This window comes from Gracilinanus agilis, chromosome 5 (genome assembly GCF_016433145.1).
Source record: "Gracilinanus agilis isolate LMUSP501 chromosome 5, AgileGrace, whole genome shotgun sequence".
Classification (NCBI taxonomy): Eukaryota; Metazoa; Chordata; class Mammalia; order Didelphimorphia; family Didelphidae; genus Gracilinanus; species Gracilinanus agilis.
Window position 1 is genome coordinate 246,752,120 of NC_058134.1, and position 20,967 is coordinate 246,773,086.

A 20,967-nucleotide genomic window follows, 5' to 3' on the forward strand; every position below is an offset into this window, starting at 1 on the left:
CTTTCTGGTTATGCCTCCATATTTATTTATATTTATTTGTTGATATCAAATCCCAAGAGATGCCTATAAGGCAATTCTCATTTGAAAGTAGTAAAATTATATTCTCTCAAAATATCTAATCATTCAGCTTTAGTGCTAATTTAAGTGGACTTTCCCTCCTCTCACTTAATGTCTGAATTGATGAGATTTTACTGAACATACAGTCTTAGATTCTCAGAGTCTGAAGGAACTTTAGAGAAAATCGTGCCTAAACATTATTTAATTCACACTAGTTTCCCATTACATCTCTTGCAATCCATTCATATTAGTTGAGCACATGGGGTGCCCATGGGTAATCTTCCTTCTCAGTCAATGACTGACCTAACTTATTTTTCAATCATATTGCTCTCAGTTGTAGAATTCTTTATGCCACTTATTTTATTAAATTAAACTGTCATATTATAAATGTTATTGGGTATAATAGTCTAAAAGTGAAATGGTATATGAGTGTACAGTGTACTAAGTACTGAGGATACAAAGAAAGGAAAGAGAAAGCCTCTGTCCTTAAGGAGTTTGACTGAAATCAATGAGCTCATGAAAACAGCAAAAGACTTCTTGTGCTGGTCATATAAATTAGTTTACTGAATTAACAGCAAAGCCCAACAAGATGAGAAAACAACCAAATTGAAAAGGGTACTAAACTAAGGAGAAAAGAAAAAATTCACTGAAGGTAGAATGAATACTTAGACAATTTACCAAGAGATTGAATATAAGTAAACAAAATTGTCATGAGACATGATCAGTGCCTGGCGATGAAGATTCTCCTGTCTCTTCTGGAGACTAGGTTTCTGAGAGACACAAAGGAGAAGCCAATCAGAAAAAAGTAAAGAGCTTCCTAACTTTGGTTTTCCCAAACAGAGAAGTATGTAGTCTAGAACAATAAATGGTCACTGAGTATTTGAAACTCATTTTTGAATAGGTCATGAGAAAGAGGAAAAATGTGTCAGAGTACATTACTTAATGATTTAAAAAGACACTAATGAAGTTTTATTTTCTTTCCCTTAGCTTGGTAAACTGACCTTGTTTCATTGGACAAAACTAAGATGATTCTGATATCTTTTGTTTTTCTCCATAATTAGCTCACTTTAATATAAGAAATTATGGATTTGGTAGTTATATAGTCTCTTAATCTTAATCTTTACAAATTATTTCATAATTCGTATATAATTATATGTGTATACTATTTCTGCCAATACAATGTAAGCTTCCTAAGGGCTGAGGCAATACTCATGTGTATACACATATATGTATGTATATGTATATAGGTGTATATAAGATTATATGCATATATATTTTCATGGCATCTCTAGTATTTGACACAATTTTGTCATATATTAGGTGCTTAATCAATGATTATTAATTGACTCATCCAAATTTATAGTCTAAGTCTATATTTCCCTACTTCATAGTATATATTGTAAAGACCAGATTAATTAGTCTGACATTTAAGATTCTTCTGACTTTGACCCCAAACTATCCATCCAATATTTTCATTTCTTTTCACTCTTTAGTAAAACTTCTGTTTAGGTGATAATGACCAATTTACTTTACTGTTCCTCATAGTGGCCCCCAGCATTCACACATCCATTTGTTTTGTTCAGGCCATTCCCCCTACCTGTAGTATCATCATGGTGCCATTTCTTCTATTTAGCTAAATCCTAACTTTATTTTAAGGTACAGAATAAATCCCACCTCCTCTATTACATCTAGGTACAAGTGACACTTTAATTAAAGTTCTGGAATTATGGTCAAGAAGATCTGAGTGTAAATCCTGCCTCAGATATTTGCTACTACGTGACCTGGGGCAAGTCACCTAAATTCTCTGGCCCACAGTTTTTTCATCTATAAAAATGAAGGAGCTGGATTCAGTGGTCTCTAAATCAATAACCCTCTAGTTTTGTTTTTTTTTTCTAATAGCCACAGTTTCTATCAATAACTCTCTGTTTTTTTTCCTTCTTTTTATTTACTTTAAATGAAATCTAACAGTCCTATCATTCCTGACACTTTTGGGAATTTTTCCCATATGTTTCCTTGTAGTATTATGGTGCATGCATATGTCAAATGAATATGTGTCTTATCTTCTCAAATAAAGTTTTAAAATACTTGAAGCTACAAATCATGTTTTAAACTTCTTTAAATATTCAAAAATTCATTATATTCATTTATATTTGTTGGTCATTGACCTATAATATAGCTATTAGGTCATGGTTAAAACCAACTGGCATAAGTGAGAAAATAGGGCAACCAACAGATATTTAAGCCTGAGAAGTATAGGAATCAATTAATCTTGATTCTGTCTGCATTCCCAGAATAATTTCCATTTTCATTAAAGTAATGTCAATATCAATGATCAAATTTTGAATGTTACATGAATTTTTCTGACATTGGTCTATTTGTTATTGTTGTTGTTATTTAAAATACATGTTATTGATGCTCTTTATACATCATAGTCATTGCTGGATACAATTAGTCCACTTCTAACCTGCCCTAAAATTGTAACAAAGAAAAAATAGTTAAGAAAAGCAACTTAATACAGAGAACTTCAGAAAATGTATTAATAGCTTACTTCTGTGGTCTCATACCTCTGATTGAGGAGGGAAGTATATCAGTTGCTTTCTATGAAAAAAATTGCTTATTACAATTATTTTGAATTCAATGTCCTTTTTAGACTATCTTAATTTACATTATCATCATGATTGTGTATATTAATCTTATGATTTTACTAATTTATTTTGAATTCTTTCTTAGAGGAAACATGGAGTAATGGATAAAGAGTTGGTCTCAAAGCTAAAAAGTCTTAGGTTCTACTCTCACCTCTAAAATAATGAGGTTGTATCACTACCTTTGACATCTCAGCATATGAGGAAATCTCTATGTTTATAAGTTACAAAAAAGTCAGTCAGCCAGTGTTTACTAAGTTCTTCTTTTATATACTGGGGGTACAAAGAAAAATAGTTCCTGATCTCTAAGACAAACAGGGGCCATAGTTGAAACAGAGTCAGGAAATCCTAAATTCAGATTTAACTTCAGATACTAGCCACCTTACCTCTGTCTTGCCTCAGATTCCTCATCTATAACATGAAGATAATAATAAGACCTACTTCAAAAAGTTATTACAAGGATAAAATGAGATAATATGTTTAAAACACTGTATATACCTAAAATGCTATCAGCTACAGAGAGATGAGAGAATTATATGTGTAGGTATTGATAGGTTTACCAAGTGAGATATTATATAATGAAAAGAAAAACACTGCTCATAATAAAGAGTTGGGGGATACCTGTTAAAGACATGATATGAAGAACCAGAAAAGTAACCTGAAAAAAAGAGAAATAGAGAATATGGGAGGACAATCTAGAAAGAACAATTTTATAAAGGCATAGAAAGGGGGAAATTTTCAGTTTTTGATAATAGTTTTAAGTGTTCCAAAAAATTCAAGGATGATCAGAACTACGAAAAGACACTCATTTGTGGTAACTGAGAAAACCATTAATAATTTGAGGTCATTTTCAGTTTAAAGTGAGGGAGATTTAAAATTAGGGAGAAGAAAAGAAGAGAATAATTGTAGTGGACTTTCTGAAAGAGTTTATCAAAGAGAAAGAAAGATATAGGAAGAGAGATGTAGGGCTAGGTAGAGATTTTTTTTTAATTGGTTCAGAAAAAGGCATGAGTTTGCCAGTATGAATGGAGCAATAGGATAGGGAGATTTCAGATAAGAGAAAGAATAATAGGGATTAAAAATGGGATGATCTATTGAAAAGTCAGAGGAGCTAGGATCAACAAAGCATATGGAATGATTTCCCTCACAAGGAGAAGGGTCACTTCTTGCTGTGGGATGATTTAAAGAAAGAGATTATGGGGGACAATGTCCAGGTATTGAGAATCTATATTGAAATCTGCTTCCTGCAATCAGGAAAGGAATTTAGGATGAAAGAAGCTCTGTGAATTGTCAGTGGACTAATTGAGGAAAGAAGGAATGTTTCTGAAGTTACTATATAAAAATTGGCTTGAGTGATACATTTAGACAAAGTAAATCTGAAAGGAAGATAGGTTGTTTGTTGTGGATGATCTAAAGAGGCTTTAAAAGTAACCACTTATAGGCTTCATCCTCTACCATGGTGAGTGAATCAGAGAATATCATAAAAGTGTAACTAACCCTTGAATCAGTGATTATGGAAACTATGTTGTTGAGAGAGAGAGAGAGAGAGCCTTGTCTCAGTGGTACATAAAAATAGCTAGTATTTATATATTGCTTAAAAATTTATAATCACATCATAAATGTTACTTTATTTTATACTCTCCCAACTCTAAGAAATGGTGCTATTATTCTTCCCATTTTTCAGATGAAAAAACTGAGCCAACAGAGGCTAAATAATTTTTCCAGCTTTTCAGTGGCTGAGACTAGATTTATACTCAGGTATTCCTGATTGTAGACCTAATGCTCCATCTTTTGTGGTACTAGAACAGAAAATGGAAGTGTGATGAAGAAATTTAACATAAAAAGTTAAACATTACTTATGTACCAGGTATTCAAGAGGTGTAGGGAGTGGATAGATTTTGAGTGGGATATTATAAGACATATTGAGATAGATAGGCTTGAGGCAGAGAAGAAAGAACAACAATCTGTACACTTCAGCTAATAGGGTTCAGAATGCTTGAGGGAGAGAGTTTAAAGAAATGGAATCCTGACTAATGATCACTGAGTCCTCCATTATATTAGTGATTAGAGAGATGTTCATTGAGTGAAAGATAAGTCTGCCCCTAAGATTCAGCCTCCTAGAAGATGGATATGTTCATCCTCCAAGAACAAAGTGATCCAACTTCACAGTAGGTAGGAGTCACCAAAAAGATAGGAGTATGGACAGGGGCCCTGGAAGACATATTTGTCTTGAACCAGGCCATGGAGAGTAGAAGATTGGAGAGATCTTTTCTTATAGTTTTACTAGTTAGCTAAGGTCCTGACTTGCACTGATAAAGAGAGCCTCCTTAACTGGAAAATAATAACGGAAAATCCCAGACCAAATCAAAATCTCTATGAAATCACAATGCCTTTCTTTTCTTATATAGGCCCATCATGATTAAATAGTCCTGTAAAAGTTTGGATTCAGAACAAAATACACAGATAAAATGCAAAACCACCGGTAATTATTCAGTTATTCTGGATTCGTATAATGGTTAAGCTATAATAATAAATCATATTTGTGTCACATTTTAAAGACAACAGTCACTTTCAACAAGCTTGTGAGATAAGTAAGGCAAGTATTCTGCCCCCTTTTATAAATAGGACAACTGAGCCTCAGGGGTTAAATCAATTGCCCATGAATACACAACTTCTAAGGAACTGAGGTGGTATTTGGATTCTTCTTTGGCTGCACATGAAGTACTCTATCTCTGAATCCATATACTTTATGATAAATTGTAAATTGAATCCATCTCTATCACTCAATCTCTAAGTTCTTATTTTCTATAAAAAGTTGTACATGAGGGAATTCAGTTTAACTATCTGAGGATATATTCAAAGGCTTTCAGCTAAAAAAAATGTTCAAATAACAAACAGAAAACAGAAAAAAAAGCAAAGGTAGAGTTAAGTTGCATGCAGGGCATCACATGAGGAATGACTCACAGCTTTTCCTATCCTCCAAATAACTCCTCCACTGACCTGCTAACTAAACTAAAAAATATTTTGCTTTTTATACCCCCCCAATTCCCTCTCCCTTCAATTGCCTCCCTTTCTCTTGTCTTATTCCCCTTCTACTTTTCTGTAGGTTGATATAATTCTATAAACCACTGCGTATACTTGTTTTTTCTTCTCTGAGGTAGTTATCATGAGTGTAAAGTTTAAGCGTTTCCTGTCACCACCATCATCCTCCCCTCTCTATAATGATTTTTCACTCCCCTTATGTTATATAATTTACCCCATTATATCTCTCCCTTCCATTTTCTCTCAGAGCAACAGCCCTCTCTTTCAGTCATTGATTGATTTTTTACATATCATGCATATGCATACATATCATGACATACATATCATTCCATACCATCACATTAAATATACATTATATCATCATATATCTTCACATATATCATATTATCATAATCAGGTTACTTCTCCACCCTCTTTCTGAGTAAATTCCTTCTATCTCCTCTACTATTAAGAGTTATTTTTGAGAATTACAGAAATCATCTTGCCATGTAGACATATAAATCTTTTGACCTTCATAAGACCCTTGAATTTTCTTTTTCTTATTTACCTTTTTGGGCTTCTCTTGTATCTCGTGTTTGGACTTCATATTTTTTGTTTAGGTCTAGCTCATTCCTCAAGAATGCTTGGAAATCTTCTATCTCCTTGAATGCTCAATTTCCCCCCTTAAAGAATATAATCACTTTTGCTGAGTAGGTGACTTTGGGTTGTAAATACAAATTTTTCACCTTCCTAAATATCATAATCTATGCCTTTCACTCCTTTAATGTAGTCACCACATCCTGTGTGATCCTGATTGTAGCTTCATGGTATTTGAATGATTCCTTTCTGACTGCTTGAAGTATTTTCTCTTTGGCCCGGTGGCTTTTGAATTAAGCTATTACATTCCTTGAAGTTGTCAATTGGGGATTTCTTTCTGGAGGCAATCTGTTGATTCTTTCAATTACAATTTTATTTTCTTGTTCAAGGAACTGTGGGCAGTTATCTTTGATAATTTCATGTAATATGATGTCCAAGGTTTTTTCTTGATCATGGACTTCAGGTAGTCCAATAATTCTAAAATTGTCTCTACTGGATCTATTTTCTAAGTCTATTGTTTTTTAAATAAAATATTTCATGTTTTCCTTTTTTTATATTCCTTTGATTCTACTTTATTTTTTCTTTATTTCTAATTAGATCATTAGTTTCTAGATAGTCAATTCTTATTTTTAACATCTGATTTTCCTCTGTCAGTTTTTTGGTTTTCCTTTTTTAATTGGCACATTTCTTCTTGCATTGCTTTCATTTCTCCTCCCCATTTTTCCTGTCTTTCTTAATTGGTTTTTGAAGTCTTTTTTGAACTCTCCAGTCTCTATGTCCAACCCGTATTTTTCTTTTGGACTTTGCATGTATTTCCTTTCCTGTGTCTGTACCTTGCTCTTGTCTTCATAGAAAGTCTTTAGAGTTACGTGCTTTTTTGTTGTTTGCTCATTTTTCCTATCTAATTATAGGTAGGCTGTGTTTTCTGGGAAGTTGGAGTACCCTCCTAAACTTCAGTTCTTCCTTGATGTTATTTTCAGATTATTTTCTGAGTTGTTACTAGTTTAACAGATGGTCTGAGGGCTGAGGGCTCTGAGAGTCCTCTAACCCTGCTGATTCAATTGACCCTTAAGATGTTGATAGCATAAAGACTTTCCTCAGACTTTAGTGTAAGCTTCCCCTCATCAAGAATATTCAGATTCAGTGGATTCTCTCTAAATCTTTCTAGGAAGTGGAGGCAGAGACCCAGCATATTAAATACTTTAGGTATCCTAGGTTCTTTAAATATTATAAAATAAGCATCTTAATTATCACCTTTTTTACTCTTAATGTAATCAGTTTAAACCCCATGTTTCTTTCGATTCCTTAAAGTTATCTTAAGTAGTCTTAAATATATCTAGTATTTGAGTTATTACTTTCCTATGGAAGGAATGTCCTCAGTTTAAATCCATTTTTGCTTGATTACTTTAAGCATATGAAATATTTAGGTATCTCATATGCTTTTCATATACTTTAGAAATCTTAAGTATCTTAGTTACTACATTCCCATGCAGTGATTTGATTAGTTTGAATCCACTGATTCCACTGAGTTTTTTTCTTTTTTTTCACTTTTTACATTTCTTTTGAATGTTTAATTTGATCATTTAATTTTCTTTTTTAATCTGGACATTTTGACAGTCCTGCCTAGAATTCTTCTGTTTCATTCAATTTCAATTTCTTCCCCTGGAATCATAATCAGTTTTGCTAGGTAGGCAATGTTTGGATTCAGGTCTAGATCATTTGCTTTGTTGAATGTCATATCCCATGCATTCAAATCATTTAGTGTAGAAGCTGATAGGTCCTGTGCAATCATTGTGGTTCCACAAAATATGAATTTCTTTTCCCCTGCATGTTGTAATATTTCCTCCTTGACTTGAGTTTTCTAAAATTTCCCTAAAACACTCCTAAGATTTTTAAATTTGAAATTTCTTTAAGGAAGTGATTGGCAGATTCTTTCAATTTCAATTTCCCCTCTTCTTCACATCGTCAAGGCAGTTTTCCCTGGATATTTCTTTCAATGTACTATCCAAGTTCTTTTTTTATCATGGCTTTCAGGTAATCCAATGATTCTTAATTTATCCTCCTGGATCTATTTTCTAGGGTAGCTGTTTGTCCAGTGAGAGATTTCAAATTGTCATCTATTTTTTTTCATTCTTTTGAACTCCTTTTTTTGTTTCCAGGTGTGTCATGGAGTCATTAGCTTCATTTGTCCAACATAATTTTTAGGATTCCAGTTTCTTCTTTTAGCCTTTGTAGTTTTTTTCTTAGGGAGTTATTTTCTTGTTTAAAGTATTGCATTTTCTTTTTTAGGAAATTGCTTTCTTCAGTAAGTTTTTGTTCTAAGCTGTTGATTTTTTCTATAATTTCCTTTTCTAATTTTTTTCTAATTTTTTTATTTGTTTTTCTATCTTTTTTGGAGCTTTTTAAATGTTTCATTTTGGGCCAAAGAATATTTCACATTTTCATTTGAGTCTTCACACATTTTTATTTTTTATTTCTGTTATTTTCTAAACTTATATCTTGTTGAAATGTATTTCTAGTATCAGGTTCTTTCTCTTTTGCACATTTGGGATCATTTTTTCCCTTAATTAGTCTAAATACTGAGGGTTACCTCTTCCTGAATAAATTGCATCACTTCCCTCAGTTTGTGTGATCAGAGCCATCTAGTAGATGAGCTATAGGAGTTGAAGTCAGGAAGACTTGAATTTGAAGACTATCTAAAATTATTATAACCTGTCTTAAACTGGAAAAATTATCTAACCTTTCTCAGCCTCTGTTTCCTCATCTGCAAAATAGGGATGAAAATTTGTACTGACCTCCTAAGGTTTTTATGAGGAGCAAATGACATAGTATTTATAGTGTGTTCTGTAAATCTATTAGAAATTCTATTGTCAAAATTTTCAGATTCATTTAATACATTGATTAGTTTTACTAAACTGTTTTTCTCTTTTTTTATTCTTTGTTCCAAGGTTTAACTTTAAATGGGGAAAGGAAAGCGGTAAAGCAATTAAAATAATGTAAAACAAAAAATCTATAAAAGGTCAAAAATAAGACATAAAAAATTAAAAAAAAAGTAGTAGGTAGATTAGTCTTGGAAGTGAGAACAACTGGATTCGAGATTTGCCTCTGATACATACCTGTGTTCTTATGTACAGATGATGAGTCCTTTTACTATCTGGGCAACTTGACCTGTTATTGATGAGTTGTATTAGGATTTCTCTATGTGAGTCCAATCCTAGTTACATAATAGAGAGAAAGAAAATACAAGTGTATCAAATGAGTCTGACTTAATATATGATATTCCACATCCACTGTCTACCTATGTCTTCAAAGAAGAGACATATATGTGTGTATATTTATGTGTATAAGCATATGTATGTATACACACATTAAAATATCTTCTTTGGACCTTAAAACTCACAATCCAAATTCTTATTTTATAATTTCCATTTATATTATTTCCAAAATGATTTCCATTTTTCATTGCAGGGCTTATGTTTGGAGAATAGAATGATTACCTCATGTATTGGAAAATAAGCTGGGCCCAGAGGCAAGAGAGAATCAAATTAACATCCCAGTTCTAATGTTTACTAATATGATGGCAATAACCATGCCACTTAACCATTTTTGTCCTGTTTTTCTTGTCTATAAAATAGGTATAATAATGACTACATTGCCTATATCACTGGATTTGTTGTTCCACGTAGATAATGAATGTTGAATTGCTTGATAGAGATAATTATTATTATATAAAAAAATTAAGTCTGGTGCTTTGGTTGAACAATCTTTATGTGAGGAGTGCAAGTTTTCCAATATTTGTCTTGTGTTGTAGTGATCTCTGTTGGGTAAGACAACCTTCACAGACTTTGCCTTTATTGAAAAAGAAGTTGAAGGGCCTACAATAAGCTGGAGCATCGAAACGATTTTTCAGTGATTGCCTTCTGGGACTTTTTTCTTTCCATCTGATTTTCAGATATTCTTGCAGCAGTTACGCTTATGTAGCTACATTATTCCAAGACTACATATCTTCAGCTGTCAGTGAGTTTCTATGTGATCAGGAGATATCCCACAGGGGAGGGAAGGGCAGAGGAAAGGTTATGTACATGTTGATAGTACAGCACCGAGGTTGCTGTTTATTTTGGGAGGACTGAACATTTCGAGATTTTTTTAAAATCTCCTTTAGTATCAGATGAGTACCTCCAGAACGCTGCCCACCTTTATAGAGAAGCCCTTAGTCACACTGAGATGTATGAGGCAAAGAAGGGAAAGGTAAAACAAGAAGCAGAAATCAGGAGCTGTGAGATGTTTAAAAAAAGCAGTTTAAACATTACGGAACTGGACATGGAAGGGCAGAGTAGGGTGAATTTGGAGTAAGATAGAGCAGTGTAAGGTAACATCTCTTGGAGGAATTGAGTGGACATGTGAACAAATAAAGTTTTGTGAGCAACAGGGTAGCTCAGTAACTAGGGAGCCAGACCTAGAAACAGGATGTCCTGGGTTCAAATCTTGCCTCAGACACTTCCTAGCTGTGTGACTCTGGGTAAGTCACTTGACCCCCATTGTCTAGCCCTTACAGCTCTTCTGCCTCGGAACCAATCCATAGTAGTGATTCTAAGGCAGAAGGTAAGAGTGAAAAAAAGACATCCTTTAAAAGAAAGGTGTGATAATAATAGGAAACACTTATACCCGGCAGAAAAGTTTGCAGAGTGTTGTATGCATTATCATATTAGAGCCTCATAAGAACCCTGTGATGTAGATACTTCAAATAGGCTCATCCCAATTTTTACTTCAGGAAACAGACTGAGAGAGGTCAATTTACTCATCCAGGGCCATTCAGCTAGTTTATACCAGAGGCACAATTGAAACCAACAGCTCCCTGACTCTATTACTAGACTTCATACTATGTTATGTCATCATTTTGTAATCCCGAAAGACTACAGCGGATTGTATGAAAGGTTAGTAAATCAACACTATGTAGTTATTAAGTAGAGAGGGGAGATTCTTGATTCTTTAATATCAATTCTAAACATTAATTTCAGAAACAAGCCAAAAGATAAATATTTATTGTTTAGATATCCAAATCATAATAGGTACTGATATTCATGCAGCATTTTAAAGCTAGAAAGAAAGCACTTTGCTTTTCTGATTGTATTTTATTCTGGTGGCAATCCCAGGCACTAGATCCTAAAATGCTACTCTCTTTAGTTTATAAATGAAGAACGTGGGTTTACAAAACAGAAGTTATTTGTCCCCTATCCCCACAGCTAGTGCAGGAAGGATTTGAACAGAGGACTTCTTTATTTCAGGTCTACAAAACAATGTATAATAACAGCCTACCTCTACAAATCAGAAAGTGATTGAGCATATTGATAACTCTGAAAACTAGTGTTTCTTGTTCTCCAAGATATTAAAATAAAATGATTTCTTAAATGAAAAATTAATCCCATTAGTGTCATTCATCACACAACTATTTTGTTAGCCTCTTGTTCTTATTCTCCTTCTGAAAGCCATGAATATATTTTAAAGTGAAATGTCTCCAAAATCATCACTTAAACTTTTATTTAGATTTTTCACATGACACATATGAAATGAATACATTTTTAGCCTTTTTTTGATCTATTCAAAAACTAAATCCTTAGGGTTCAGGAGCAAGAACATAAAATACTGTATATTGTACCACTATACCCCACTTCTCCATTGATCTGTCATTTCTAGCCTAAATTTTCCCCCCTTATTTTTGATATAATAAAAGATTGTGAAATTAAGGATAAACCAACATTTCTTGCAAGAGAGATATAAAAAATTCAACATTAATTTTATTCAGATGAGATGATTTGTATGCAAGCTGATCAGGCTGTAAGCTTATCTCATTACAATCTCAAACCTGTGAGCTTGCTATCCTTTTTCAGATGCCATTAAGTTTAATAATATGACTGCCTGCATTGTGTATTAAAAACGTTTCACTGTCCTGTGATTTCTGGGTAATTGTGACATGTTTGTGAATATTTATCACTAGTCCCTCATGCTCTCTGATTTCTACTTAAGTAGCAGATTTAATTGTCTGTCCTGGACTAATTGCATTGTTTAGAGAACTTTCTACCGTCTTCCTAGATGCAAAGATAATAGATACTCAGGGTTTTTTTTTTAAGTGCAATAATTGGCAGGAGAAAATTTGCACAGACATATAATTGCAGTGAAAATGGAAACTCCGTAGGAACTCTTGGGCACCTGCAGGGTCAATTAGCTGTTCGTCCTTCATTCTGAGAATGTAACTGGTCAGTCCTGCTGATAATTAAACAGTTGCAGAGGCCATTATTTGCATTTCTAAGTTTATGTCAAGAAATGATGGTAAGTGCACAGTTCACATGCTAACAAGGATGGCTGCTAGAATCTTTTGACAAATTGCTCCATGCATGCATTTGTCATTTTTCTCATCTCCATTTTAGTAAATCAGCATGAAGTATAGAAACTGAATGATATGGTCCAAGAGAAAATAAAATATCAGAATCGGTGGACTTGGGTTCGAGGATTGCTAAAATCATTGTCTCAAACCTTGTTTCAGACACATTCATTGACTTTTATTTCTTCCTTTGTAATAAAGCAGGGATGGATGAAATAGTCTCCTAAGTCTCTTTTCCCCCCTCTAAATCTATGTTCCAATTACATAAGCTATTTTGTTACCCAAATATGTTTTCTTCTTCAGTTTTTCTTTCTTAGAATATTAGGATAATGAAGAGCCCAGAAAGGGGGGAAATATGCCATACTTAATTAGAACCCTAATGTGAATCCTAGCAAAAGAATTTCTTTGGACTCTGCTATTCCGTCGACAAAAGTACCCTCTAAGCCAGAGTCCATTTTTTTAGACTTATTGTACTTGAGAGATAATGTGTTGGAGGCTTTTGTGAAAAATGTTTCTATGAATATCCTTAAAATATCACTCTAGTAAATACCACTTTCAAAATACCAAATATCTGCTAACTCATTGGTGCCAGATGATGTTCATAGTGAATACACTAGTAGAGCCCACGAGCTATATCAGTAATATCAAAACCAAATAGAAATGGATCCCTGTTGGCCACATATTGAGTGACAAAACACAAATTAACATTAACTGTGTTGTACTGCATTTTTATTATTTTGTCAAACTTTTCCCAATTACACTTTAATGTAATTGAGGTCACATTCAGGAGGTTTGTGGCAAATTTGCAGCCTATGAGCCAAGAGTATGGTACCACTGAAAACCTATTCAAAAAGATAATCTCCTGAGACCCCCAACCTCCCAATATTTTCCTCTAGAATCCTATGAAGAGCTGTAGTGTCATGCTCTGGGTGCTCAAATTGTCAGCTTAAGTGAGAATTGAGGGAGTAACTTAAACTGATAGCACTTTTCTCACTGAGTAGAATACTTTATTGAACTATATCTACCTATATCTCTCTGTATACCACAGGAGTATTTATTTACATCACTATATTCCATAAGGTTGATGTCTATTATAACTCTTTTTTTTCCTATTTAAAAAGCTAGTTACATACTTTATTTAGCCTTCTATCATGCAAGTTCTCAGACTTTTGTCTAGAAAATGATATCATTGCATGTGCTAATAAAATTACTTCTTGATTTTGAGTGTTCTGGTTGATGGATTAGTCAGGGATGCAGAGTTTCACTGAAGTCCAGAACCAGTCTCTACTCTTCATTGTGTCCAAAGCAAAGGTCTTGGTTTCACAAAGTCCCCCACTCACTTATGTTATTATTATGTTATTATTAACTTGGACACTAACCCTGACTTCTGGAGCACAGGATAGGAATGTAAATAAGAGACTATAAGCTCCAGGGCAAGAGAGACTGTATCTGGGGAGGGTCAAATTTTCCTTTAGTAGTATCCATCCTCTGTAGCTACAAGTTTGAAAGCTTCTCCAAAAAGTTCCCATCCTTGTGAATATTTCATCTATGCTGATTCCAGGCACTACAAGTTCAGAAAAAACAAACAAACAAACAAACAAACAGGGTTGGGGGAGGATAGGGATGGTAAGCTGAGAGAATATCTTGCCCCTCCCTTGCTTCAGGAAGCCCCTGCTCAGTTTCTTCTGGGAACATGACTGTGCTATTGAGGAACAAGGCAGCAGGCAGGGTAGACAGTAGAAATGGTGACAAGAAGGGCTCAGTTACACTTTGCCATTTTTTTTCTCTTCGTAGTTTATATTTGATGGTTCATTCACAGTGGCTTTTTTTTCTTTATTAAAAATCCATTTATTTATATATTTGTTTGTTTGTTTGTTTTTGGGGTATTTTTCAATTGTCACATGATTCATGTTAATTATCTCCCCTCATCACAGCCCCCCTCCCGTAGCCAATGAGCAATTCAACATGCATCATTGATCAAGACCTATTTCCATATAATTAATATTTGCAATAGAATGTTTGTTTAGAGTCTATATCCTGTTATGAGGAAATTAGGATTTAAAGTAAGGTAGCAGCCAGAGTTGTCAGGCAAGACCTGAAAATTCCAATCATGGAACAGTGGTAAGTGAAGGGGAGTTTTCCTGAGTGATTCTGTGGCTAATGGCAGTTGGATTGGTTGGCTTAACTGTTTAAGTGAAGAGCCTGGGGAAAGTGGATTGTCTCCAGCAAGAAACATCTATCCAATGAAGGAAAATCAAGTTGAGCATACAAGTAAGATCTGCATAGTGGACATGCAGTTGATTTCATCTCCTTGACTTCATCTACCCTTGTGGATTAACTGCGGTAATACTTGAGTTCCTGTGAAAGCTGTGATCATTGGTGGAGCTGAAGTGGACTCATCAGTGAGAAACCTCTTTCCCCGTCTAACCAGCCAGGTTTGTCCTGACTAACTGCTTTAGTGTTAGTGTAGTGTGTCCCACCTTTCAACCCTTGAGTTTGTTTACAGTTGATGAGAGTTAGTGTGACCTTTCCCTCATTACCTATCCTTTAAGTATAACATCAATAAAGCAGTTTTTTCATTTCTTGATTCCTTCTTTCCATAAAGATCCCACAATCTGAAGCTAAATATATCTGTGCCATTCCCTGGCTGATAGGTTTGGCAGTTAACTGACAAACTGCCATTTCCCAAACTTCACATGCCTTACTTGTTATTCTAGGTTTACTTGTCAGTCCTTCCCTTTATGAGGTGTGGGAGTGTCCCCAGTTTGTCTGGCACCCAGTTATTTCCCTATCCTCCTTTTTATTTTTTTTCTAATCCCAATCATATCCCATTGAGCTATGTGATCAAGTAATTGTTTTTCTTCTGTGTTTCTACTCCCACAGTTCCTTCTCTGGGTGTAGAAAGCATTCTTTCTCAAATCCCTCAGAATTGTCCTAGATCATTGTATTGCTACTACTAGAGAAGTCCATTACATTCTATTGTGCCACAGTGTATCAGTTCCTTTGTACAATATTCTTCTGGTTCTGTACATTTTGCTCTGCATTAGATCCTGGAGGTTGTTCCAGTTCTCATGGAATTCCTCTGGTTTATTTTTCCTTTTAGCACAATAGTATTCCAACACCAACAGATGCCACAACTTGTTCAGCCATTCCCCAATTGAAGAGCATCTCTTCATTTACCAATTTTTTACTACTACAAAAAAGTGAAGTTATAAATATTTTTGTACAAGTCTTTTTCCTTATTATCTCTTTGGGGTACAAGCCCAGCAGTGATATGGCTGGATCAAAGGGCAGACAGTCTTTTAAAGTCCTTTAGGCACAATTCCAAATTGCCTTCCAGAATGGTTGGATCAGTTCACGACTCCACCAGCAATGCATTAATGTCCCAATTTTGCCACATCCCCTCCAGCATTTATTACTTTCCTTTGTTGTCATTTTAGCCAATCTGCTAGGTATGATATGGTACCTCTGAGTTATTTTGATTTGCATTTCTCTAATTATAAGAGATCTAGAACACTTTTTTATGTGTTTATTGATATTTTTGATTTCTTTATCTGAAAACTGCCTACTCATGTCTCTTACCCATTTATCAATTGGGGAATGGCTTGCTTTTTTGTTTAATTGATTTAGGTCCTTATAAATTTGAGTAATTAGACCTTTTTCAGAGGTTTTTGTTTTAAAGATTTTTTCCCAATTTGTTACTTCTCTTCTAATTTTGATTGCATTGGTTTTGTTTGTACAAAAACTTTTTTAATTTAATGTAATCAAAATTATTCACTTCATATTTTGTAATATTCTCTATCCCTTGCTTGGTCTTAAAATCTTTCCTTTCCCAAACCTCTGACAAATATACTATTCTGTGCTCACTATAATTTACTTATAGTTTCCTTCTTTATATTCAAGTTATTCATCCATTCTGAATTTATCCTGGTGTAGGGTGTGAGATGTTGATCTAAACCTAATCTCTCCTATACTGTTTTCCAATTTTCCCAACAGTTTTTGTCAAATAGTGGATTTTTGTCCCAAAAGCTGGACTCTTTGGTTTATAATGCACTGTCTTGCTGAGGTCATTTGCCCTAAGTCTATTCCACTGATCCTCCCTTCTGTCTCTTCACCAGTACCATTGTTTTGATGACCACTGCTTTATAGTACAGTTTAAGATTCAGTACTGCCAGGCCCCAATTCTTCATATTTTTTTAATTAATTCCCTTAATATTCTTGATCTTTTTGTTCTTCCATATGAACATTGTTATCATTTTTTTCTAATACAGTAAAAATGTTTTTTGGTAGTTTGAGAGGTATGGCATTAAATAAGTAAATTAATTTGGGTAGGATTGTCATTTTTATTATGTTAGCTCATCCTACCCATGAACAATTAATGTTTTGCTAATTATTTAGATCTAGTTTTAATTATGTGGAAAGTGTTTTGTATCTGTGTCCATATAGTTCCTGTGTTTGTCTTGGTAAATAGATTCCTAAATATTTTATATTGTCTAGGATGAGTGTAAATGGAATTTCACTTTCTAACTCTTGCTGATGAATTGTGTTGGAAATATATAGAAATGATGATGATGTGTGTGGGTTTATTTTGTATCCTGTAACTTTGCTAAAGTTGTTGATTATTTCCACTAATTTTTTAGTTGATTCTCTAGGATTCTTTAAGTAGACCATCGTATCATCTGCAAAGAGTGATAGTTTAGTCTCCTAATTGCCTATTTTAATCCCTTCAATTCATTTTTCTTCTCTAATTGCTAATTAGTGTTTCTAGTACAATGTTACATAATAGAAGTGATAATGGGCATCCTTGATTCACTCCTGATCTTATTGGGAAGGCTTCTAATTTATCCCCATTGCAGGTGATGCTTGCTGATGGTTTTAGATATGTACTGTTTATTATTTTTAGGAAAGGTCCTTCTATTCCTATCTATATTTTCTAGCATTTTCAATAGGAATGAATGTCTTCCCAGTGCTTTTTAATCATTATGTAAAGCCTCATTGCTGCCTGGGTATCTTGAATCAAACAGTGTTCTGACTGCTGTATTCTGATACCAAGAATTTTCTGACTGAGCAGTTTCAGAGAGAGTCTTCTAGTCTTTACTTGTGTTCTGAAATTTTATATTTCTGTGTATCCCAGATCTTCTTTTGGGGATCATCAAGAAGTAGATTTTTTAAATCATTATGTAGCATGTATCAAACTAGAATCATTCCCTTAAGCAGATCTGCCACCTCATTTTGAACAACCTGAAACTTTTCTCCATTTGATGTCCTCAGGTTAAATTCCACTGACATCTGTCTGATAATCAGTTTCTTTCTCTGCTGGCCTGACACACCTGTTATAAACACATTTTCAAAATTGGTTCACAATGGACACTTGGGCAAGGATGTTTGATTCCCTATTTGATCCTGCTCCTACCATCTCACAGTTATGCCTACATCTTTGGTCATGCCTTCAAATGCCCTTTCTTTTGACAGTCACATATTTGTTTCCTTCATACCCAGTTTTTTGGGGTATTTCAGCAGCTTCTGGACCAATGGCTGCTTCAATATCCTTAGGATCTACATCATCAAACCAGATGTCTGCTTCTGTTGGTGGAGGAGGAAATAATACTGCTTTCCTCTTCTCATGCTTGATGTCCATTATTTTCTGGTAAAGGCTGCCATTTTTTCTTTTCTTGGTATCTCTTCCATTGCCTTTGTCCTTTGTTTCATTGCATTTTTTATGAAAGGTAACTTTTGTTTCATTCAGAGATCCTAAAGAAATAAGGGCCTTGGAGGAAGTTTGGCCTATTTTGCCTGCCACCTCTGGTAGTTCTGTATCACTATGCTCTTTCTTTTTAAAAATACTTCTGCCATTTTGGTGGTGGTCTTTGGGTTGTTTTCTGGGATTTCTTTGAAAGACAGTAAAAACATTTTCTGGAACTGGTGTTTTCTGTTTCAACAGCTCCTGCAGGGTCTTCCTGTTGTACACAAATTTGGGGGGCTCTCACATCCTTACTCTCCAGGTTCTTGGAAGCTTTAGTTGCTGCCTGGGGGTATTTTTTCCAGAATTTCTTGTTCTATTATTTTTGGTTTTTGTTTGTTTTTTTTACTTTTCCAATAGGGCTTCTTGACAAGCTCCGGCTTGGCCACAGTGCTTCCTTTAGAAGGCTTGGAGAGCCCGGCCTTCACTTTCATCTCAGTGCCATCCTTGGGCTGAGGCTGCTCAATCCCTGTACTGGCCCATAGGCTCATAAGCCCCTCTCCCATTTCTATGCTATAGAGAGAAGAAGTTATTATTATTCTTTTTAAACAATTATCTTCTATCTTAGAATTAATAGTAAGTATTCATTCCAAGAGAGAAGTGTGGTAAGGGCTAGGCAATTAGGGTTAATTGACTTGTCCAAGGTCACACAATTAAGAAGTGTTAGAGGCTCATCCAGGACTTCCCATCTCTAGATCTGGCTCTCTATGCACTGAGCAACCTTAACTGCCTCATGTCTATTATGTTTCTTAACTAATATTATTTGTCCATATAAATGTACTCAATCTTGATAGTAATACATGGGTGTGATGGCCCCAACACTATCAAAGCTATACACGTTACTTTTTATTAATTCCATTATGACTTTATATATATATATATACACACACACACAATCACATTTTATTTCCTGGCCTGATAATCTGTAAAGAACCTCCAAATCTATAGGAAACAAAATATCAAAAGCAAAAATGTTTCCTCAATATGTAAAAAATAATTATATTTAATTTGGGGCAGGGGAAGAGTTTCAGACTCTGTTCTACTAAGTAATTAATGTCTAATTGTGGATAATCATCATGTTTAGTGATGTGCACTACTCAATTTATTTCTTGCACCAGAGCCCATGCCAATTATACTCGGGCCACAACTGTCAAGATTATCAGCAAATTAGATACTGATTGCCCAGACTATATTATAATGGTCTCCTACCAATTTTTATAAAGTAACTATGTGTTTAAACATCCCTCATCACACTACTAATTATCTGGTTTACTGATAGTGGGGACAGAATTAAAGATAATTTAGAAGAAAAAAGACTATAAACTTTTTAGAGATATGAACCTAAAAGTATTTTCATTTTAATGCATATTAAATGGGTCCGTAGTACTAATTACACACATTTCAGAGGATCATAAGCGTATATCTGGGAGCTAAGATGTTTAATCCAAATACTTCATTTTATATATGAAGAAATTGAGCTTCAGATATCTCAATTAATTTGCTAGTTAATTTAATTAGCTAAGCACTTACTCTGTGCCTACCATGTAGTATCCAAATACTGGTCAACAGAAAGATTATTGGGCCCCCAAGGAGTTTATATTCTAATGTAGGAAGACAACAAATAAAAGGAATCTAAGTTGGGAAGGTCTTAAGAAACCAAAGGTAGTGGAGGAATAGGGAGAGGAATGAGCCATAGCTGGTGTAGTCAGTCTTCTTAAATGAAGAAACTGGAAGGAACTATCCAATCAGAGGGAGGGACTGCAAAAGTGGTCAATTTGTAAATTCAAGGACTAGATTGAGATGTCAGGATGAGGAGTTGAGACATGGTAAAGGGGGTCCATAATTCAGTGTGGAACAGAATGACTTAAATGTCTTTCCCACTATAAAAGAGGAATAAATGGTAAAAAGCCTGGGTTATTGTGAGATTCAAATGAGGTTATATATTTAATTTTTCCTCCAAATTTGTGTTATTTATGATGTTTGCCAAAAATAAGGAAAAGGTTAAACAATGATTTCTATGACAAAATCTATGTCTCCAGGGGACCTCAAATTTAATATATGCTTTGGTATAACATGGCAGGTAATAAAACGAAGTAATATTTGGTCAAATACCAAGTATTGATATTTTTTTGCTGGTATTGTGCTCCTTCTGTTGTCATAGATTCTTCTTAAGAGCATGTCCCCATAGCCAATTATAACATTAAAGGTGTTACATATGCAGCTCCTTAACTCTTTGTGGTTTGAGATTTGCTCCTCAATAAGACACATTTCTCCACAGCATTTTTAAATAAAAAGATAAAAAGAAATAGCTTTATTATTATTATTATGCAAAGATACAGCAATTTAGAGTCAATAGAAAACGTAAATTTACACACACACACACACACATATATATATATATATATATATGAACAAAACTAGCAATAATAAAGAGAGAGAAAAGAAAGATACATCACTGAATTGGGAAGCACCCAACACATGAGTATTCTAGCTAGGACATCCTATGATATAGCTTCAGGGTGTCCCATTCA

At 34.3% G+C, this 20,967-nt stretch overlaps 1 pseudogene; it reads right to left on the reverse strand.

The window, feature by feature from the left end:
• Window positions 1-2,476: 2,476 nt before the first annotated feature.
• Window positions 2,477-18,870, reverse strand: LOC123250137 (annotated as a pseudogene).
• Window positions 18,871-20,967: the final 2,097 nt, after the last annotated feature.